The sequence below is a fragment of the Artemia sp. Qi Xiang Cuo genome, chromosome 13 (genome assembly GCF_049724085.1).
Source record: "Artemia sp. Qi Xiang Cuo chromosome 13, ASM4972408v1, whole genome shotgun sequence".
Lineage (NCBI taxonomy): Eukaryota > Metazoa > Arthropoda > Branchiopoda > Anostraca > Artemiidae > Artemia > Artemia sp. Qi Xiang Cuo.
Window position 1 is genome coordinate 12,876,542 of NC_142806.1, and position 24,074 is coordinate 12,900,615.

Sequence of the window (24,074 nt, forward strand, 5' to 3'; positions counted from 1 at the left end):
AGGAGTTTACTTGTTATAGGATATTATTTATATGGGCATCCCATTTCAAATTGGAAGAAATTGTAATACCAAGGAGTTTAAGAGATGTGACAGAGGTTTCAGGAGGTATAGGAGCAAGAAAAAGGGGAGGGGATGTAAGGAAACTTACTGAGACTATTGCGGATTTAGAAGGGTTAACAGTCATGTCAAGGGACGAGGCCTCACAGGCAATATCTTGGAGGATGCCCATTGGGTTGCTAAAGATGTTTTTATGACATATCTCTAAAACTGTCAAGTCATCAACAAATTTCCATCTATTGTCATAAAGGGTTGAAACGCTATTAATCATAAGTGAAAAAAGGAGAGGGTCTAGAATAGTCCCCTGAGGAATGCCATTAAATATGGGGAGATGATCTGAGAAACAATTTAGATATTTAACTGCTTGAGATCTATTAGAAAGAAAAGAGGCAACGAGCTTAACAAGGAAAGTTTCAATGTGGAATTCATTTATAAGTTTATGTATGAGTAAATCGTGGTTAATCAAATCAAAGGCTTTTTGAAGATCAATAGAAATTAGATTAAGCCAAGTGTTAGGTTTTTCAATTAATTTACCCATGGTATCAACAAGATGGATCAGGTAATGAGAGGTTGACGTGGATTTAAGATTACCAAACTGTCTAAGATCAATGAGGGGGAGGACTTTCATCTTAAGCCAGTCTGCGAGAAAACTTTCATACAATTTTGAAAAAATCGAGGTGAGGGTAATAGGACAAATGCCATCAAAACCAGGCTTGCCATTTTTCTTTTTAATTGGGGTAATAAAGCCTTGTTTCCAATATTGAGGGAACTGTCCAGATTTGGTAATTTCATTAAACAGGGTGGATAGGGGTTTTGAGAGGTAATCACTGAAAGCTTTAATCAGAGGAACAGGAATATCTAAAGGGCAAATGCTTGATTGTTTTAGTTTTTCTATTTTTTTTTACAACATCAAGTGGAGAAATATGTGGGAGTGAAAAAGGAACAGGAATATCTGGAAATTCATAAGATAGTGGTGGGAGACTCTGGACAATAGAAGCCAAAAACTTATTTAGGTTATTAGCTGTGGTCTTTGGAGGTTCATTTAAATTAAAATTTAGTTGTTCTTGACTCTTGCCGGTAATTTTTTTAATTTCAGAGTACCAGTTCTTTGGTTTATCATGGCACAAGTCTTTAATTTTGTTTTTATAATATGCTCGGGCAGCTTTTCTAATTTGACTTTTTAATTCCTTTCTTAACTTATTTGCTTCAACTAAATTACCCCTCTTAAATAAGCTTATTTTTGTACGAATTAAAGTTTTTATGTGATTATTTATGTAAGGTTTATCACTGGAGCACTTTCTGATTTTTTTTCCGGGAAACATGATGAATAGGAATCAATTAGTTTTTTGTGAAAAATCAAAATTTTGTCATCAAGGTTATTAGAATTATTAAGTTCTGACCAACTTTCACTGGTCAGCCATGATCCAAAAGAAAAAAGTCCTGCGTCACTGAGGGGACAGCAAACCCCAATTGAGGTAGTAAAGGAATGTTCAATGGCTGAGGAGGGAGAAAAAAGAAGACAATAGTGGTAACTGCCTCCTAGTGGTGGCAGTGCTTGCGGGGAGTTATAAAACTTACTCATGTTTGAACAAATAACATCCAGAGAGCTGTTACCTTTTGTTGTAGATATTTTAACCAGTTGTTTAATATTAAGAGAGGTGCAGATAGAGTCTATCCTCAGGTCATTCGCATCACCAAGTAAGCAAATACCAGCGTTCGGATACTTTGATAACACAAAGTCAGCACTTATAAGAAATTGTTGGATAAATTTGCGTTTCTGGTCAATACGTTGGTTAGGGGAATGATAAAAGACGGCGGTTACAATTAAATTGAAAGGGCGGGGAAGTACTTTCGGTCGAAGGCTCAGCCATAGAATTTCATCATCGTCTGATAAGTTGGGGGTGAGGATGAGTTTAGGTTGGAGGTTATCTCGGACAAAAAATAATATACCACCCCCTTTTTTCTCGAGAGGGTGGTCGGGAGGGCGAAGTTTTATAAACTGAATATAATTGCTAATTTTTAGGAAATCTGGGTTCTGGGACTGAACCTCTGTCACAGCAATAATATTAATTTTATGAATCTCAGAGATACCCTCGAGTTCGGTAATTTTGTCAAAATTCAGGCTCTCAGCATTGGTAAGTAGGAAAGTTGGAAATTTTAACCGATTTGGGTCTTGGGATTTTTTTTCAATTCAGGATGGAGTTATTTGGGGTTGAAGTATATGAGAAGGGTGCTGTGGGTAAGGGTGTGGTTTTGAGTCATTATTAAAAAGCGGGACTGGACCGGGCTTGAGAGAAAAGAAGGACAGCGAACAAATTATGGGAATATTATTAAGTTGGAATGGAACTGCGGTGGAGTTAATCTTACTATTTGAAGTTTTAGAAATTTTGCATGGATGTGTTACCTGTGGATCATTCTGCCTGCTTACTCTTAAACCAGAGTTATACTGGGAGGGTAGCCAGGGGGGATAAAGTGCAAGGGAAGGGAGAAAGGTTTCCTGGTGATCTGGGACTAAGTCAAATTGGGAGTGATCTTTATATCGGGGTTGGGGGGGGGGGCAAGATGATGCTGAGGGAGGGAAGTATGGTGGGAGGTGTCTGAGAGGGGAGGGGTAGGGTTTGCTTCGGCAAATACCGGGGGGAGTCCATACCCGGGCGGTCCCTGCAGGGCCGCCTAGCCAAGACCGGCACCGAACGGACGAGTATTGGGGGGAGGGCCAGGAGTACGGGGGGTGTGGGATATGGTCCGACGAGAGTCCAGGGATTGTGGGGGTTGGACTGACTGGGCCGGCGTACATTGGGCGAAGGATTGTTTCGAGTGCTGGAGTCCTGAGGTCTACTGCGCTGTATCGGGTATGCAGGGGGGTAAGACTGAAAGTTGAATGGAACACGACTTAGGGGAGGGGGGGGTCGTGAATACTTTCGGCGTCGCCCTAAAAAAAGTTGGTTTTGTGGCTCAGTTTTGTGGAACCTACTACGACTCTTAATGGTCAATTTGATATGATGTTTTGCACAGCCAAAGCATCTTCCACTTGAAAAGCGTTTGCAGATATCAACATGGGGGTATTTGCAAAAATTATTCATACAACGGCTAAAAACATGAAACTTACAAATGTGTAGATATTTACAATTACTAGACATACATCTACTGTCTAAAAAACTAAAGCACACTTTCAGTTGATTACACTTAAGATCACTGAACTCATTTTTTTGAATATATGATTGCATTGGGTGATAATTACCGCTTGTAAGTTCAACATCATTGTCAATCTTTAAAGATGTGTCATTACCACTTGATTTCAAGAATAAATTATCTTCAGTTAAAACAAGGTCAGAAGGATTAGTTTGCGTAACCTTTTTAATCCCTTGAAAAAATTCTGGCAAAGGAAGTTCACTAGCACTTGCTTGATTACATATAGTGACGTTTTCAGATTCAAAGGGTTTTACAGTTTTTACGCAACTTGAAGAATTTGGATAATGCATATTTAAATTAGAAGTATCAGCTAAAGGAGAAAGACTAGGCGACGTAGGGGATTTGAATGCATGTTTAGCATCAACAATTGCAAGCTGAAAACTGACTTTTAACATTTTGATTTCATTGTCCTTGAAAAGATCACTTTTCTGACGTTCATAAAGATCGGATAAACTATCATAAAGAAAATCAAGATTAATAATCCGTTTCCTGAGATTGACGATTTCCGCGTCTTTTTATATGCAATCTTCACAGGTATGGGGCTCGAAGACACTAGTCGTTTCTGCAATGCTTGCCAATTCACCTTTACTGGAACCATAGATTTGGGGGAAATTTGGGAATGATGGGCTGTGGTTATTTTTGTAGAATCAATCGATCCATCAGAACTATTGTTGATATTACTCGAAGCACAAGGTATAGTAGGGGAATTTGTAATACCACTTCGAACGATCATTTCAAGGTGATTTTCGTTGGAGATAGATGAATTTTCTTCATCCGCAATAACAGGGGAATTTACAGCCTCGATTGATTGAACCACTTCTGGTTGATTATCAATGGTATTAATCACGTCATTTTCAACCATCGACGCTCGGCATTGAACGCATAACCAATTAGGGTTTTTAAGGCAATTACTTTTTGTTACTGCCAGCACAAGCAGGGTGCAACCAAGCATTGCACTTAGAACATTGGAAAGACCCAGTTCCACATTTTCTGTAGCATTCATTACAAGGATGGGACATTCTAGGCTAAGGAATAAAAACAAGACAGACCTTGAATTGGAAACTATATCTTCAACTAAAACCTGGTCGCCTAAGCCAGGATTAGCACTGGTACTTGCTAAAGATGTATATAACATGTATATAATAAATCCTGGAAGCTGAATACTTTTCCCTTGATCTGGAAGAAGGCAACAAAAATGAATAAACCATCAGAAAGACTATCTTCCTACAGGCCTATATCACTTTTACTTGCTCTGGGCAAATTCATGGAAAAGCTAAAAAAGAAAGGACTTGAATGGGTTTGTGAACATAATGGCCTGTCTCCACAACAGCAGTGCAGCTTTAAGAAAGGCTTCAACACAATTGATTGTATTGCTATGCATGAGGATAAATAGTGCTAAAAGTAAAAAAAAAAGATTCTTGTAGCAGCATTTGTTGACTTCAAATGTGCTTTTGACAAAATATTAAAGAAGAAGCTATGTCAGATTTTAAAGACAATGGATTTCCCAGACAGATTTATCTATTTCATCTCTCATCTCCTGAATGATAGAACATTCAAAGTGTAGATCAATATATCAATGCAGCTACTTTCTATACTTGTAGGCTCCATTGGGGTTTACTGCAAGGATTGTCACTTAGCCCACTTCTTTTTCTCCTATTTCTACCTAAGCTTGAATTTTCAAGAGAGTATAAGGCTAGTAACTTTTGCAGATGACCTTACCATTTGGGAAGTTGGAGACAGTAATAATGAAGTAATTGAAAAGTTAAACTCTGCCTTAAAAGAAGTTCAACATAGTTGAACTAGCAACTCACCAACTGTATTGGTAAACTTCTACAAACAATACTTAAGGCCAAATTTGGAGTATAGGATAGTTGGTTTTGACCATACCAATAAAAAAAACTTGTTCAAATTGGAAACAATCCAGAACATGGTACTCCAAATGGCTTTTGGCTTGTACTTACAAATTTCTAGTGATTGTACCAGAAAACTAGCAGGAGTTGTATCTATAAGCAAGAAAATAGCCAAAGCCACTATCAAATATTATATGAGGATTCAAGCTTATGAGGAGCAGCACTCTATTTTCACTCTTTGTCATGGGAGCACTAGGTAGCAGAATCAAATCGGGATTGCTTCTTGGTAAGCTTTTTCAGTACTAGTCCAAACTGGCCAGTGTATAAAATTCAGGTTGATTCTTTTAGGTTCCCTCCTTCATGGAAGTTTCACCCACCAAATGTCAGCCTTAGGCTTATCATGGGCAGCACAATTGTGCCGCCTAATAAAGAACAATGTTGGCACAATGTATTATTTATTTTTTTTTTTTTTGGTTTTAGACCAGGGCACTTTGTATCAAAGAAGTTGTCATAGAAACTCTGAAAAGGGCTCATTCAATTGAGTGGCTTGTGCCCTTTTTAATAGTTGAAAGTGATTGGAAGGCAACTAACACCCCTTCCATGTCCACCATTTCCCCAAGCACATCCAATCAAAATTTTGAGATCGACATTTTGTTCAGCATAGTTGATATCCAGATAGAAATTATGTTTTTGAGGCGGACACTCCCCTACAGCCCTCAGGGCACAGGTTGTAAGTTGTGCCCTGGGGGCATACAAGGTTTTTATAGAAAGCTTTGTTGTAGAAGCTTCCAAAAGGGCTCATTTGATTGGAAATTCAAAGGGCTAGTGCCTTTTTTTAATAGTCGAAAGTGATTGGAGGGCAACTAACCCCCTTTCATGCCCACCTTTTCCCCAAATAAATCCAATATAAATTTTGAGATAGCCATTTTGTTAAACATAGTTGAAAGTTCTGGAAATTAGGTGTTTGAGGATGAACCCCCCCCCCCCCACAGCCCTCGGGGCAAGGGTTGCAAGTTATGCCCTGGGGGCACATAAGGTTTTTATAGAAAGCATTGTTGTAAAAACTTAAAAAAGGGCTCATTTGATTGGAAATTGAAATGGCTATTGTCCTTTTTAATAGTCAAAAGTGATTGAAACGCAACTAACACCCCTTCCATGCCCACCATTTATCCAATCACATCCAATCAAATTTTGAGATAGCCATTTTGTTCAAAGTAGTTGAAAGGTCCAGAAATTATATCTTTAAGGATGAAACTACCCCCACAGCCTTCAGGGTATGGGTTGTAAGTTATGCCTGGGGGCATATAAGGTTTGTATTGAAAGCTTTGTCATAGAAACTTGAAAAAGGGCTCATTTGATTTTAAATTTAAAGGGCTAATGCCCTTTTTAATAGTCAAGTGATTGGAGGGCAACTAACTCCCCTCTCATGCCAACCTTTTCCCCAACCCCACCCAATCAAAATTTTTAGATAGCCATTTTGTTCAACATAGTTAAAAGTTTTAGAAATTAGGTCTTTGAGGATGATAACCCCCTAAGGGCAAGGATTGTAAGTTATGCCCTGGGGGCATATAAGTATTTATAGATAGCGTAAATAATTTCTAAGACCACACTGGCTAATCATGACAAAACTAAACAATAGTAAAAAAAGAGAAAAACAAGGATTATACAAGCCAGTGAAACATATGGACTAAAACGCAAATATTTCGGTCAAGACCTCTGCTTGACCGTCCTCAGTGCAGGATAATAACATCAAAATTACTTATAAAACTCCATGGATACTATAAAAATTTTTTTTTTTTTTCAAACCTTGAAAAAAAAGTATTATAGTATCCATGGAGTTTTATTAGTAATTTTGATGATATTATCCTGCACTGAGGACGGTCAAGCGGAGGTCTTGACCGAAATATTTGCATTTCAGTTCATATGTTTCACTGGCTTGTATAATCCTCGTTTTTCTCTTTTTTTACTATTGTTTCGTTTTATAGATAGTGATGTTGTAGGAACTTCAAAAAGGCCTTATTCGATTTGAAATTAGAAGGCTTTGAGCCCTTTTTAATAGTGAAAAGTGATTGGAGGATATTTAACACCCCTCTCATGTCCACCATTTCCCCAAACACATCCAATTAAAATTTTGAGACAGCCATTTTGTTCAACGTTGTTGAAAGGTCCAGAAATTATGTCTTTGAGGATGACAACCCCCGCAGAGCCCTCAGGTCAAGGGTTGTAAGTTATGCCCTGGGGCATATAAGGGGTTTATAAAAAGTGTTGTCATAGAAAATTCAAAAAGGGCTCTTTCGATTGGAAACTGAAAGGGCTAGTGCCCTTTTTAATAGTTGGAAGTGATTGGAGGGCAACTAACCCCCCTCTCACGCCCACCATTTCCCCAAACATATCCAATCAAAATTTTGAGATAGCAATTTTCTTCAACGTAGTTGAAATTTTCTGGACTTTCAGTCTTTGAGGATGACAACCCCCCCCCAGCCCTCAGGGTAAGGGTTCCTGTTATGCCCTGGGGGCATGTAAGGTTTTATTGAAAGCGTTGTTGTAGAAACTTCAAAAGAGCTCATTCCATTGGAAATGGAAAGGGTTAGTGCCTTTTTTAATAGTTGAAAGTGATTGCAGAGCAACTAATGCCCCTCTCACAACCACCATTTCCCCAAACACATCCAACCAAAATTTTGAGATAGCTATTTTTTTAACGTAGTTGAAAGTCCTGGAAATTAGGTCTTTGAGGATGACTACCCCCTCACAGCCCTCAGGGCAAGAGTTGTAATTTATGCCCTAAGGGCAGATAATAGAAAGCTAGGGGGTTTATAGAAAGCATTGCCATAGAAACTCAAAAAGGGTTCATTCGATTGGAAATTGAAAGGGCTCGGGCCCTTTTTAATAGTCGAAAGTGATTGGAAGGCTTGACATTTTTATAGTAAAGATTGATTTGGGTACAATGTGTTATTATGTTTTTTTTTAGACCAGGGCAGTTTGTATCGAAGGAGTTGTCATAAGAACTTCGAAAAGGGCTCATTCGATTGAAAATAGAAAGGGCTAATGCCCTTTTTGATAGTTGAAAGTGATTGGAGGGCAAATAATCCCCCTCCCATGCCCACCCTCCCATTTACCCATTATTTTAAAAAATAAAATTTGCCATAAGATCAAATCAAGATGCTTGGTGTTAATGCTAATTCCCAATAAGGCATCTCAGCAGTATCCCAAGAATGACTGAGGGTATTATGTTCAAACTTTTGGGGCTACTTTTGCTCTTAAAATCGAACCAAATTAAAATAGTGTAAGTGTATCCAAGCTATCAAAGAAAGTAAACAGATTTTTTTTGCAAATGGTATCAATTTTTGTATTTTAGGTCAACTAGAGGAGGTATGAAACTAAATTAAACGCCGCTACTATTTGTGTCAAGATTTTTAAAAGGGTGTATGTTGTTACAAATTGCTGAAAGTTTTTCTCCAGCATACAAATAGCAGGCCAAACTATAAAGTTGTAAAAAAACGAAAATATTTAAAGTATTATTTTCTTTTTACCTGAAAAGACTATGTCAATATAAAACAAACAGAAATTAATTAAAAACATTTTTCACAAAATAAGTTTTTCAAAAAAAGTAAAGGACTACTTTAAACAAAAAAAGAGCAAAAATAAAATCAAATAATCTATCAAGCATGAAACTACCAAAAATCAGCATCGATAAATAAATGAAACCCAAAACGAACAGCAATTACAATAAATAACCTACTTTACTGAAAAAAATACAAATGAATGTGCATTGTCAGTTTAATATACATATACTGATATTTAGTAATCAAAATGTTAATATTTGATTGATTATAGTTATAGATATAAAAACATTAAATTTTTTTTCATTAATGGACAAACCATTATGTGCCTGAAACAAAAGTACAGTCAAAACAGTGCACTGCAAAGAGGAAACTGGCTTCAAAAAGAGCAAAATCTTTTTTTCATTTGGGAAAGTGATGGCAACTGATTTTTGGGATAGTCATGGAGATATCCTAATCGATTTGTTTTTCAAAAAGGAAAAACCATTACACAAGATTACTATGCAGCTTTACTTTACAAGCTGAAGGCAGAAATTGTAGATAAATGGCCACATTTGCAGAAAAAAAATCCTGTTTTACCAAGACAACGCCCCATCTCACACCTCAACAGTTGCCATGGCAAAACTCCATGAATTATGGTTTGAACTGCTTGACCATCCACTTCTTCGTGTTCCCTCAAAGTAAAAATGCGCTTGGAGGACAAAGATTTTGTCAAATGAGGAGGCAATCCCCTTCATGAACAGTTGTTTAGCAGAGAAGAATTCTGGACACTATTTCGACAGATTAAACAGATGGGAGCATTGATAGGAGAAGTGTATTGCCACTATGTAGAAAAATAAAAATAAATTTTAAGATAAAAATTCTTTTATCCATTTTAGGTCAGAAACTTTTTAGACCACCTTTGTATATGCCAAAACTAAATATTTCACGTGTGTTTTTTCAGTTTTTCTCGTTGGTAGAGAAGTAACATGACAGAATTGAAGCAACTGAAGAATTCTGGTCCTTTTTGAAAAGTCTTTAAGTCATTACAACCAGAAGTTGCTATTAGTCAGTTTTAATATATAAAAGTATAAAAATATGTTTGCTAGGTTTTGTGTTTCTGTGAAAGCTCTTACCCACAATGCCTAGGCTATGCTATCTGCAAACCTGAAATAATAGTTTGGAAAGGAATCTGTCAGAATGAGGTAACTCTTTATTATGCGCTAGCATTAAGTACATTAGTCTTCCAATAGGAGATAGATTGAAATTGAGAAGGGCACTCCTCATACTTTGTTGACTCTTTTTGGTGTATATCCTTGACTGAAGGCTTTTTGGTTACTCATTTCAAGCAAATAAAAAAAAAATCCTGCAAATTTCAAGCCAACTTGAGACCCAAGACGTATCTTTTTATCCTATGAAGTTTAGCAATAAAATGGCTATCTTAAAAATGTTGTCCAGTCAAATGAGCCTTTTCCCAAGTTTCTAGGACCATCTTTTTATAGATAAATTGGCCAAGGGAAAAATATAAATAAATGGAAAATACATAAAAGCTATTTAGCTCTTTACTGAAAAGCACTAAAAGTGGATTGAATGTATTGCAAGCACTAGCACTGCTTGTTTTGCTGTTGTAAAATAGGCTAAATTGTATATAAAAAAAATTATGTGACATTTTCCAATATGGGTGGTGCGAGACTTAGATCATAAGGGTTAATGAGGGTTAATTGTCCAAGTCAGTTCCACAAAAAAAGTAAATTGAACAGTGCATACACTTTCTTTCGTCTAATATATACCATGGTAGTTTATAAGCACATTCTATGAATACCTTAGCTTCGGAGATGTAGAAGCCGCCAGTCAGACTTATAAAAGTTGGTATGGAGCATTCATCAACAGTCGTAAGATTCATAACACTGTTGACTTTGTAATCCACCGAAAACATAGACAGGCTCTTGGTGCTTTGTCAAGACACCCTAGTCGCTGCAAAATGATTATAATTGAGGTAATGCATTTTAATGAAATTTGTACTTATAGGTTTCTCATATATAGTGAAGGGTAATGATGGAGTAATCCCCTTTGTGGATTGGCCTGCAGGTTTCCTCTGCCATGTGAGGTATTGCTCATTCCGTGAAAAATATTTAAACTTTTGTTCTTTGGGGTTGAAGGGGCAAAAAAAGATGCCTAGGTTACGTAGGTTACGTAGGTTTTTGTAGATTAAATCATACTGTATTATTTATTTTGAGTTAGGATTGGTTTTAAAAGCCTCCTTACCTATTAAAAATAACTGAATCTACAGCTGACTCTTTTTAAGAGAATTTCATTAAATAATGATGACAAAAGACCAATTTAAAAACACAGTTTGTTGATGAAAGTTATGAGTAATGTTGAAATCAAAGAGTTTGTGGTAATAAAAAATATAAGGAAGGAGTGACCCGGCTCAATAGTAACCAAAACTCTAAAAAACGGAATTTTGATATCAAAAGATAAATCAAAAGAATTTTTATCTTGATTTCAAATATATAAGGTTTATCAAGTTTAGTCTTATCTATCAAAAGTTACGAGCCTGAGTTGTTTTTTCCCTTTTCCCCAGGGGTGATCGTATCGACCCAGTGGTCATAGAATATAGTGAGAGGGCTCAAGGGAACAGAAATTAAAAGTTATAGTGCCCTTTTTAGGTGACCAAAAAAATTGTTGGGCAGCTAGGAGGGCAGTTTACATGGGAGGAATTTTTCATGGGGGAAGGTAATTTTCCATGAAGGGGATGCCAGATTTCCCAGCATTATTCAAAAAACGATCAGAAATTAAATTTAAAAGTACAAGTTTTTTCAAGTGAAAGTAAGGAGCAACATTAAAACTTAAAACGAACAAAAATTATTACGTATATTAGGGGGTTCGTCCTGTCGTCAATATCTCGATCTTTACACTAAAGTTTTTTTTAGTTCTTTCAAAAAAGCTATTTATTCTAATTAAACTGTCTTTGTGATTTTAGTGTAAAGAGATGAGGGGACGAACCTCCTCATATACCTAATAATTTCTGATACTCAAACCGAACAGAAATTATTCCGTATATGAAGGGTTGCCTCCTCTTCAATACCTTGCTGTTTTTGCTTTATTTTGATTGTTTGTCCCATTTTTTAAGAAACACAAGGGCCGTATAATAGAAAGCCTTATTAAAAGTCCTAACAGCTATAGCTTAAAGAGCACGTTATTGAGGAGAGAGCAACCCTTCATATTTGTAATAGTTCCCCTCCTCAGAATCCCGCTCTTTCCTCTAATGTTTTTTATTTTGTCCAAATTTTTTAATAACGACTCCGAAAACACAAGGGTCACTTAATTATACTATTAAGAACATTTCTTAAGTAATAAATAACAATCTAGAGTGAAAAGTGAGGTGTTTAGGAGGGGGCAGCACCCGTCATATACCAGAAACGGCTATGAGTTGTGGAATTTGCCCGTATTGTTTACACGCAGGATTAATATCATTAAGTATAATTACGTTCTGTAACATTAGTATAGGTACATTAAGTACTTAAGTACTTTAATACGCATATGATTGGGTTCACCCCTTAGTTATAACCTCGCTCTTTACACTAATTTTTTCGTACTTTCATCAGAGCTATTTATTCTAATTAATGGTCTTTGTGATAAAGGGGTCATTTTTAATGAATTGGAACAAAATTTGAACTTTAGCTTAAAGAGCGAGTTATTGACTAGGGTGTGAACCCTCTAATATACGTAATACAAATTCACGAATATAGATGTTCGTTACATAAGCTAATCCGTAAGTTTCGTCAGATCAAAATTTCGAGAAAGCCATTTAGCCAAAAAAAAAGTAAAATTAATATGCAAATTTCGTTTTAATTATTCATGTACGGTGAGCCAAAATCAAAGCTGCATTACTTCAAAAACGTTCAGCATTTAAATAAAGAAAAAGTTTTTTTTTTTAACTGAAAGCAAGGAGCGACATTAAAAATTAAAACGAACAGATATTATTCAGTATATGAAAGGGGCTGTCCCCTCCTCAATGCCTCGCTCTTTACGCTAAATTTTGACTGTCTAACAAATCTATTTTTTAAAATAACAAAAACATTAGCGTAAAGAGCTAGGCGTTGAGGAGCGGGCAGCCCGTTTCATATAAATAATATTTTCTGTTTGTTTTAAGTTTTAATGTCGCTGCTTAATTTCAGTTAAAACAAATTTGCTCTTTTTTACTTAATTTTTAAAACAAACATGAGTTGCTGCCTTGCTGTTTATGTGACATATTTTTGAAGAACTGTTTCAGATAACTGTTCAGAAGAACTGTTTCAAATAAACCAGCTCTTGATTATTTTTTCTATGTGTAGAAATTTGAAAATATAGCACTTGACTTAAAACTGAGCTTGCTTGTTTAAGAGGATTAAAATTGTATAGGAAAATTCATTGGTTGCAGGGCTTGTTTATGACTTAGTTCTTTAATTTCTGCAGGTTATGTAAGAATTTTTTTGCTCCTATTTTGTCTTTGTTGTAAATTTTTGTCTCTATTTCTGTCTTGTTGTAAATTCAGAATTCTAAAAACTTAGGAAAATATCAAGTTAGTTTATTTGAAACAGCTTTTAAAAAATTTTGTTAGATTAACTACTAAGCAGTAATTTTTAATTGTTGCAACTTTCAAATTTACTCTTGCTTTCATCAGAAAAACTTTGTTTAAAATTTTATTCTTGTTAAAAAAAAAGAAAAAGAACAGCACAAAGTTAACCATTATAAAAAGATCCTTTTCCACCTGACAAGACATTTTCGCTGCTCTACAAAGCCTTATATAAGCATAGTTTGTTTTACAGTTTGTGCTGTTTCCAATCCTCCATTTGTTACATGCTAGAAGCTTAATACAATAAGATAGACTAACCTTGACCTCTAAGCTATAACATCACTCGATAATTTTGATGTTGTTTTAATTATAAATCTATAAGACGCTATTTGGATTTATCAGTAGCTTTGAACTGAGCCTTTAAAAGTCTGTTTGACGTTGCGGTTGCATGCGAGCTTCAGTTGCGTCAATTGGTAGGGAAGGAGTGCATGTGCATTCTCCCTACCTAAGTTTCAAAAAGTTTGTTTTTGGAGTATTGTGATCACAAAATAAAGATTTTTCTTAGTAACAACAAGTTTGCATACATCCAGATATCAACAATGCATCTACTAACACACATCTTCTCATTTCATATCTCCTCAATTAATTTTGGTGAATTTAAACCGGTAGGCTAGAATAAGCCTACCGGAAGGTATTACCTCAGGAGAAAGGCAGATAGGTTCTTAATGACTAAAACATGTACAAATAATTTGAAAATAATGCTGAAGTAAAATTTTCTCTTTTAAACTGAGATCCATAATGGTTTTGAGGAAAAATTTTATGGGATTATGGGATTTTTTAAGCTTTAAAAAATGAAGTGAATTACCAAATTTCTTGATTTATTTGAAATTTTTTCCGTATGAAAATGAATAAACTAATCTTCTAGGTTCTAAATTACAATAAAACTTTAGCCGCCAAATTTAAATTTCTTGATACATGTGCGAGATGAATTTGGAACTGCTTGGTATGTAGTGATATGTAGGCTAGTTATTATCTTAAATCGCAGCTTGGAGTGAATCTAAGAATTTTCTATCCTTGTGATACTGCATGATGACTTCTGTAGGTTGTTTAATGTGGTTGCTTGCTATATTTGGGTTGAGGACTCAACAGCTTCCAAGTTATAGGCTACAGAAACTCCTGCTGTAGGCTAGCCATTCTTTGTAGAGATTTTGCTTGAATGTACTCGTCAAGTCACTTTACTGAGAAAAATAAATATTTGGTAAATTTTTTATGCTCTTTCCAAATATAATAATCATTTTTGTCAGAATGAATTTTACTCCCACCCCTCTACATACCAATTCAGGATATATTTGTTCATTAGGGGGGTAGGGGCAAATTCTACTTCAGATATAGGCTAAATGGGAGGTAAGTTTAAACTTTACCCCAACCCCCCTAATGTGTAAATATATACCCTGAATTGGTATTGGCCTATATAGGGGTGGGGGTAAAATTCATTTCTGACAAAAATGATTATTATATCTGGAAAGAGCATAAAAAAGGCATCAAATGCATGGGCATAGGGAGGGGGCAGCTGCCCCCCCCCTCCCCCTATACCTTCAAATTCACATTAGATATGGCTGAAAAGGCAGATGGTTGGAAAAGCAGTTGATAAAAGGCCCTCCATCACACTATCAACCGCTCCCCCCCCCCTAGACAATATGCTGCCTACATCCATGATCAAGTGGTATTTTCACTTTATTCATAGGCTAAGTCAGTAATATAATTCAGTAAAAATTTACCAAATATTTTTACTTTTATAACTTTGATAAATCAAATAATATTAACATTTTGACAACTAAATATCAGTATAGCCTATGTATCAGTGGCAGATCCAGGATTTTTACGTGGGGAGGGGGGAGTGCAAAGTAGGTTGATCCAATAAACTTGCATTAGGAGCAAGTTGGTAAATTTTTACCAAATCATATTATTGACTTACAAATTAAGTAAACATACCACTTGATACCTTTTTTATGCTATTTCCAAATATAATAGGCTAATGATTTTTGTCAGAAATGAATTTTACCCCCCCCCTCTATTTATACCAATTCAGGGTATATATTTGCACATTAGGGGGTGGTGGTAAATTTTATTTCTGATTTAAATGAGAGGTAAGATTAAACTTTCCCCCCACCCCCCTAATGTGCAAATATATACCCTGGATTGGTATATATGGGAGTGGGGGCTAAAATTCATTTCCATTATATTTGTAAAGAGCATAAAAAAGGCATCAAGTGTATATTCACTTTATTTGTAAGCCAATAATATGATTTGGTAAAAATTTACCAGCAAGTTTAATTAGGCTAATGCAAACTTGCAATAATTAAGTAAATTACACTACTTTAGACTATGTTAGGGGGGCATTTGCCCCCTTGTCCCTCCCCTGGATCTGCCACTGATAGGTATGTTAAACTGACAATGCACATTCATTTGTATTTTTTCAGTAAAGTGCAAATTATGTTCTGGCCTTGGGAAGGCAAAGGGGTTTTGAGCCCAACTTATGTTAATTTCTGCCCATTTTGAGTTTGACTCACTCATTTATTGTAATTTCTGTTTGTTTTGGGTTTCATTTGTTTATCAGTGCTGATTTGTGGTAGTTTTATGCTTGGTAGATTATTTGATTTTATTTTTTCTCATTTTTGGTTTAATGGAGTTCTTTACTTTTTTTGAAAAAGTTTTTTAATTAATTTCTGTTCATTTTACATTGACATAGTCTTTTCAGGGATAAAGAAAGTAATGTTTTTAATCTTTTCATTTTTTTTAAGACTTTGTAGTTTGGCCTGCTATTTGTATGCTGGAGAAAAAATTTCAGCAATTTTTAACAACATGCACCCTTTTAAAAATCTGGACACAAATAGTTGTGTTAAATTTAGTTTCATACCTCCTCTAGTTGACCTGAAATAAAAGACTTGATACCATTTGCAAAAAAAAAATCTGTTTACTTTCTTTGATAGCTTGGATACACTTATGCTATTTTTATTTGGTTAAATTTTAAGAGCCAAAGTAGCCCCAAAAGTTTGAACATAATGCCCTCAGTCATTGTTGGGATACTACTGAGATGCATTATTGGGAATTAGCAGTAACAGAGTGCATTTTGATTTAATCTTAAGGCAATATTTTGTTTTTAACACATAATGGGCAAATGGGAGGGGGATTAGTTGCCCTTCAATCATTTTCGACTATTAGAAAGGGCATCAGCCCTTTCTATTTTCAATAAATAAGTTATTTTTGAAGTTCCTATGACAACTTCTTTGATATGAAGTGCCCTGGTCTAAACAAAAAAAAAAGAAATAACTATGAAAATGTCAAGCCTTCCAATCACTTTCAACTATTAAAAAGGATACTAGGCCTTTTGATTTCCAATTGAATGAGCCCTTTTTGAGTTTGTATGACAATGCTTTCTATAAACACCTTATATGCCCCTGGGGCATAAATTACAACCCTTGCCCTAAGGGCTGGGAGGGAGGTTGTCATCCTCAAAGACCTAATTTCCAGAACTTTCAACTATGTTAAACAAAATGGCTATCTCAAAATTTTGTTTGGATGTGGTTGGGGAAATGGTGGGTGTGAGAGGGGGGTTAATTAATCTCCACTCACTTTTGACTAGTAAAAAGGGCACTAGCCCTTTCAATTTTCAACCAAATGAGCCCTTTTTGAAATTTCTGCAAACAACTTTCAATATAAACCTTATATGCCCCTAGGGCATAACTTACAACCCTTGCACTAAGGGCTTTTAGGGGGTTATCATCCTAAAAGACATAATTTCTAGAACTTTCAACTACATTGAACAAAATGGATATCTAAAAAATTTGATTGGATGTGTTTAGGGAAATGGTGGGCATGAGAGGGGGGTTAGTTGCCCTTCAATCATTTTCAACTACCGTAAAACCACCTAACAAGGGACGCAGCCCAATCTAGGGACATTTTTCCAGGAAAGTTGCTTAGGCCAAGATATGTGGAGAAGTTTCAAGGATACTGCCAAACTAAAATTACTGTCAGTAAGCCTATTCATTTTACATAGAATTGTGCCATATTTTGTTTAATTTAGTGATTTTTTGTGTTAAAAAAAAAATAAAAAGCAAGAGCGGGTAATTTTGATTTATTTTTTAGGCCTGGAAGTGTTGTCTGGTGCTACAACTGAACGACTGAAGCGGAGCTGAGAGCTAGCTAGACAGATAGCTATATTGTTAAGGATGACTGTAACCAATTTTCTAAGGAAAAGGTTTAGTTTCTAATTTTTTTTTTATTTTTTACTAAAATCTGTCTTTTTCAGGTTGTAAAGTGCTCAATCAAGGGACATGAGCGTAAGAAGGAAGCAGATGGACAAGGATGCCCTAGAACGTGCTGTAGCTGCTGTTGACGACGGAATTTCTTATAGGGAAGCTGGTGAAAAATTTGACATCCCAAAAAGTGTCCTCTATAGACATCATAGTGCAAGAAAAAAGGGTCATAAAATCTTAAAGATGGGAAGACCTCCCGAGATTGACGAGTTTCAAGAGGAAGAACTTGTGAAAAGCTTGGTGACTTGTGGACAGATGGGCTATCCCATGACAGCTTTTGACTTGAGGTGTTTTGTGAAGTATCGCCAAGGAAGATCATCTGGCAGATTCAAGGACAATAGTCCTGGCCTGCGGTGGGCGAAAAAATTTCTAGAAAGAAACAGTGGCAAACTGTCAGAGAGAATGGCCTCAAACATAAAAAGAGCTAGAGCAAAAGTGAATCATGCTATGGTTAGGGATTTTTTCAAGGAATATGCTAAAGACACAGAAGTAATTCCTCCTCAAAATATCATAAACTATAATGAGACAAATCTGACTGATGAGCCAGGGAAGAAAAAAGTGATTGTGAAACGTGGCACGAAGTATCCAGAAAAGATTATGAACTCCTCAAAAGCGAGTGTTTCACTAATGATGACAGGTACAGCAAGTGGTATAGTGCTGCCTCCCTATGTATGCTACAGGGCAATCCATTTGTATGATGCCTGGACCATCGGCGGCCCAACCGGTGCAAGGTACAACAGAACAAAGTCTGGTTGGTTTGATGGCGTCACTTTTGAAGATTACTTCAAAAAGATTATTTTGCCCTACTGTCGTCGGCTATCAGGGAAAAAAGTACTTATTGGTGACAATCTCTCATCCCACCTGTCCCCAGAAGTAGTCAGATTATGTGAGGAAAACAACATTCTTTTCAAGTTCCTTGTACCAAACGCAACTCATCTTCTGCAGCCACTTGATGTTGCATTTTTTGCTCCCTTCAAACGGAAGTGGAGAGAAATTCTAGACAAGTGGAAGATGGGACCAGGAAGAAATTTAAGTGCCGTTGAAAAAACTCAGTTTCCGAAACTGCTAAACACTCTTCTCAGGTCAATTGAAGCAAATGCTCCAACAAACCTCAGAGCTGGTTTTGAAAAGTGCGGGATCTATCCGTTTAAGCCAGAAATAGTGCTTGCTCGTCTGCCACCTGGTGACCCGACTGACGAAAACTGCGGTGAACTTGAAGACAGTCTTGTTTCTTATCTCAGGGAAATCAGGTTTGGTCCTGAAGAGTCCTTGGGTTTGGCAGATGGAAACAATAACGAAGCAGGCCATGGCAGAAAAAAAAAGGCTAATGGTGCCTGCCGGCCGGAGTGTCAGAGGAAGGGATACTGGCACAACCGGGGAACAGTCATCTGAAGAATCAGGTACCGAGTGCTCAATGCCAGTAGACACACCAGTCGATCTCCCACCTATCACACAGTCACGTTCTGCCAAAGAGAAGAAAACGGCTAATCCTAGAAAAAAGAAAACTGGTGTGTATGGTCAGAAAATCAGCCGAATAAGCTTGACGCAAATCAGAAAAAGTTATAAAGACAAGCAATTCAAGCAAAGAAAATGATGACGATCTAGTGACCTATTTTAACAAAGACTGCAGCACCAGTGCTGAACTTGAGAATTACAATTTGCAAGGCTCAAGTTCTTCTGACTCTGGCACAGAACCAGAAGTTGACAGAGAAGAACCAGAAAGAGACGCCAAATTGACTATTGGATCCTGGGTTATCGTGAGCTTCCAGGACCCCAGTGACACTCGGAAGAACAAAAGCCAGAAGCTTTACATTGGGAGAGTCAGTGAAGTGCAGCATGGGAAAGTCACGGCCGAATTTGTAAGGAAGACCACCTCACCTTACTTTGCATTCCCGGCAGAGGAGGACAAGGCCACGTTCAGAAAGTCTGACATTATAAAATTTCTCCAGCCTCCAGCATTGACTCACAGAGGGGCTCTGAAGTTCCAAGACATTGGAAGTTTTCCAATTAACTAGATCAGTGCCTAAGATAATTTATGTGATTCAAAGTGCATAAGATACCATAATTTATGTGATTCACCACATTTAACTGATTTTTTTAAGTTGTTTTGGAAGAAACTTGAAGTTGTTTTGGAAGAACCTTGTGGTCTAAAAGTTTAGTCTATAAGCAAAAGTGTCATATATTGCTCCTGTAAATGAAAATAAACCTTTTTTTTAAAACATATTGAGTGTCCCTTGATAATTTAAACAGTAAAAACAAGGTCTAACAATGTGATTCAAGTCACTGTCCCTAGATTGGAAACTGGGCCCAATCAAGGGACACCTCTTAAAAAAAATAAAAAAAAATTGATATGATAAAAAAAAATCGCGGATTCTGCTCTAGTTTTCCTCTCATTCAGATGTATCCAATGGCATAAGTTTCATTATTCTACAATGAATAGTTGACGAAAAATTGACAAAAAACACAAAAAAAGTGTCCCTTGTATGGTGGTTTTACGGTATTAAAAAAGACACTAGCCCTTTCAATTTCCAATTGAATGAGCCCTTTTTGAAATTTTTACAAAATCACTTTCTATAAAAACCTTATATGCCCCTCGGGCATAACTTACAACCCTTGCTCTAAGGGTTGTAGGGGGGGGGGGGTTGTCATCCTTAAAGACCTAATCTCCATAACTTTCAACTATGTTGAATAAAATGGCCATCTAAAAATTTTGATTGGATGTGTTTGGGGAAAAGGTGGGAGTGAGAGGGGGGTTAGTTGCCCTCAAATCACTTTCGACTATTAAAAAGGGCATTAGTCCTTTGAATTTCCAATCGAATGAGCCCTTTTTTCAAGTTTCTACGACAAAGATTTCAATAAAAACCTTATTTGCCCCCAGGGCATAACTTATAGCCCTTGCCCTGAAGACTGTGGGGGGAGTGTCCTGCTGAAAGGTATAATTTCCTGAACTTTGAACTGCGTGGAATAAAATGGCTATCTCAAAATTTTGATTGGATGTGTTTGGGGAAATGGTGGGCGTGGAAGGGGTGTTAGTTGCCTTCCAATCACTTTTGACTATTAAAAAGTGCACTAGCCATTTCACTTTCCAATTGAATGAGCCCTTTTTCAAGTTTCTACAACAATGCATTCTATAAAAACTTTTATATGCCCCCAGGGCATAACTTACAACCCTTGCACTTTCTATAAAAACCTTATATGCCCCCAGGGTATAACCTTATATGCCAATCAGTTTTGGCTATTAAAAAGGGCACTAGCCATTCCAATCAAATGAGCTCTTTTCGAAGTTTCTACAATAATTCCTTCAATATGAAGTGCCCTGGTATGGAAGAAAAAAAATGCATTGTGCCAACATTGTTCTTTACTTAAGCAGCGCAATTGCACTGCCTATGACAGTAATTTCTGGTCATTTTGAGTTTGAATTTTAACAGGTATTTTTATCTGCTGAACTTATGCTTAAAACTTAAGTTTAAAGTGCCCTTTACTTTTTTTTGAAAAACTTATTTTTTTGGAAAGTTCTTTTTTTAATTAATTAAAACCAAAGACTAATGGTGTCAATTCACAGAAATATGGGGGGGGGGGCAAAAACGTATTTTTCAAAATCTAGGGGGAAGCAATTTATTTTTACTTTTTCAATAAAAATACTAAAAAGTATATTTTTACTGCCAGAGACAAGTAGAAATAAAGTTATATGAAAATTCAAACTTAAAACAAACAATTATTATTAATGAATAAATAAGACTCAAAATGAACAGAAAATTATGCAAACATGATTTAGGGCTAATGCCCCCAAAGCCTTCTAAAGGCCAGAGTGTCATTTTTACTGAAAACTATTTGTATTTTAACCTTTGTGTTTATTTCTCGTAATATAAGAGCAAAAAAAAAAAAAAAAAAATGAATTTTCAAGAATGATTAATGTTTTCAAAAACAAGTGGTGCTAACCTCTCCTCTTTGCTTTCTCTCAAAAACCACTTAAATTACTTGAATTTTATTTATATTTCATTGAAAACAACAAGTATTTTGGACAGTGTGGTTTTCATTTGTCAAAAAATCAGTAACAACAAAAGAAAGAATGAAAATTACCATACTAACCAAGATTACTGAAAAGAGCTAACAGAAATAGACTGATTGTTCAATATATGTCATGTAAGATATTCATATATTGTGTGATTTAATATATAATATATATACTGGCCAGACATTGATCCTTAAATTGCTGGGGAAAGGCATTTTGGGCACCAGCACTTCCCACAGGTTCTGTTAACTGTTTTATGGCAGATATCAGTAATTGATTAATATTCATCTGCAGCACTTCGTATTTCATTACAATTTGGCATTGCACCATATCTCATTCACTCTTATTATTTGCCCCCAGACTCATATACCATGCTAAAGTTTCCCTTTTTGTTTATATTTTACCCTTTTGTGGTCTTTTGATGTCATCTGTTGTGCATCCTTTACTCTAATGGCTCCATATCTAAACTCTATTCTGAACTTCCTCCAGACAAATAGAATGCTGGATTTTGCTTTGCTGTTAAAAAAAGACACTCAGCTTTTTTTTTTAGCTAGCTGCATTACGCTAAGCAAAAATGGTACTCCTTGAACTATCATTCCCTGCATGAGTATCTCAAGCTACAAAAAGCCAAACAAAAGACTCAGCAATTTCAGAAATATTGGAAATGCTAGTCAATTGTGACAGGAAAAACATTCAGCTTCCAACATATGTAATCTCCCGCCCTTCAAATGCCCTGCAGATTCCTGAACAAATTTCTCTATTTTACTAGGAGAAATTCGGGATCTCAAAAGTTCAATGCTGTGATAAAACAGAACATTATAGGGTCAACCTGGCAGCTTTTCCATCAGCAGCCTCTACTATACATAGACCCTTTTATCCAGAACATAATTTGCACTTTACTGAAAAAAATATAAATGTTTTTACTCTTATTACTTTAATAAATCAAATAATATTAACATTTTGATTACTAAATATCAGTAGGCCATATGTATATTAAACTGACAATGCACATTCATTTGTATTTTTTTTCAGTAAAGTGCAAATTATGTTCTGGCCTTGGGAAGGCATAGGGGGTTTTGAGCCCTACTCATGTTAATTTCTGCTCGTTTTAACGGTTCGTGGTAACAAACTGTAAGTAAGGAGCGACCCAGCTCAATGGTAACAAAAACTCTAGAAAACGGGTTTTTGATACCAATAGATACATCAAAAGAATCAGATTTCAATGCTGATTTCAAATATATAACTTTCATCAAGTTTACTTCTGACTATCAAAAGTTACGCTCCTGAGAATAGTTGGTTGATTTTGAAAAATGGGGGGAAAGAACCTCTAAAGGCTATAGAACCTTAATGAAAATCACACCATAATATTCAGAGTATCAGAGAACCTCATTTTAGTAGTTTTAAACTCCTATCTACAAAAATGTGGAATTTTGCATTTTTTGCCAGAAGAAAGATCACAGATGCGTGTTTATTTTTTTTTTTTTTCCAGGGGTGATCGTATTGACCCAGTGGTCCTAGAATATCGTCGGAGGGCTCATTGGAACGGAAATTAAAAGTTCTAGTGCCCTTTTTAAGTGATTTTTTCCCAATAACCTACCTTGCGTACTAACCGTTTATTTCTTAAGCTAAAAAGGCCGAGGTCACCCTTTATAACCATGCTATTAGACTTTTTATCTATTCCTATTAATCTTTTAAAATAATGAAGCTGAATCTTATTGTATATTTGAATCCATTTCCATTAATTTACATAAGGACAGAATGGTGCTTATATCTCTCTGAGATATAATGAGAGATATAAGTCCCTTTTGAGTCTCTTTTAATATATATGTCTCTTTATATATATGTCTCTTTGTATAGTCTATATACGTCTCTTTATATATATGAGTCTCTTTTCGTCCCGTATGTTGGTGCGCCCCTGGTCATGATTAGGTCTTTAAAGGAGTTCAGGTTCTACAACAGGGGTTTGCGTATTAGAGGGTTGGGGAATAATTCATGATTTAAAAGTATGTTTCATATTTTTTCTTAATCTTTTTTCACCTGTTATTTTCTAGTTTTACAAACGCCTCCTCCTACCTCATCTGTAAAATAAGTTATCGTATTTGTGCCTGTTTTATATGCACAAACGCAGGACAGATATTAACTTTTATTTTAATTACAAACAGAGCGCGGAGTAATTACTTCTACCACAAAGCAAGAGCTGAAAAAAGGCAAAGTTGACTTTTTAATCTTTTTATTTGATTTTACCCTAAAAATGTGTAAAATCAATGTGTACGCAACCAGTGAAAGTAACTAGTAATGATTTTTCTTCTTGGTCTCATTTGCTGGATTTAGCTCGATTAAACAAAAGAGAGCTAATAAAACAAACTTAAAGTGAAAACCAGTAATAAATAGTTAAAGCCGACTAATGATGTGTTTTAGATTCAGAATTACTTCAACAAATGCTCATAAATGTATTAAAACTTCTTGGATCAGGTGACATAGAATTTCTTTTAATTGCCAAAAAGTTTGTCTATTAAAATTCTTTTTTGTTGTTGCAGAAGTGGACATTTT

General features: G+C 35.9%; 1 protein-coding gene across 3 annotated transcripts in view; it reads left to right on the forward strand.

Moving 5' to 3' along the window:
• LOC148944975 (uncharacterized) overlaps positions 1-24,074 on the forward strand; it is a 336,360-nt gene that overhangs the window by 45,794 nt on the left and 266,492 nt on the right. The window lies entirely within an intron of this gene.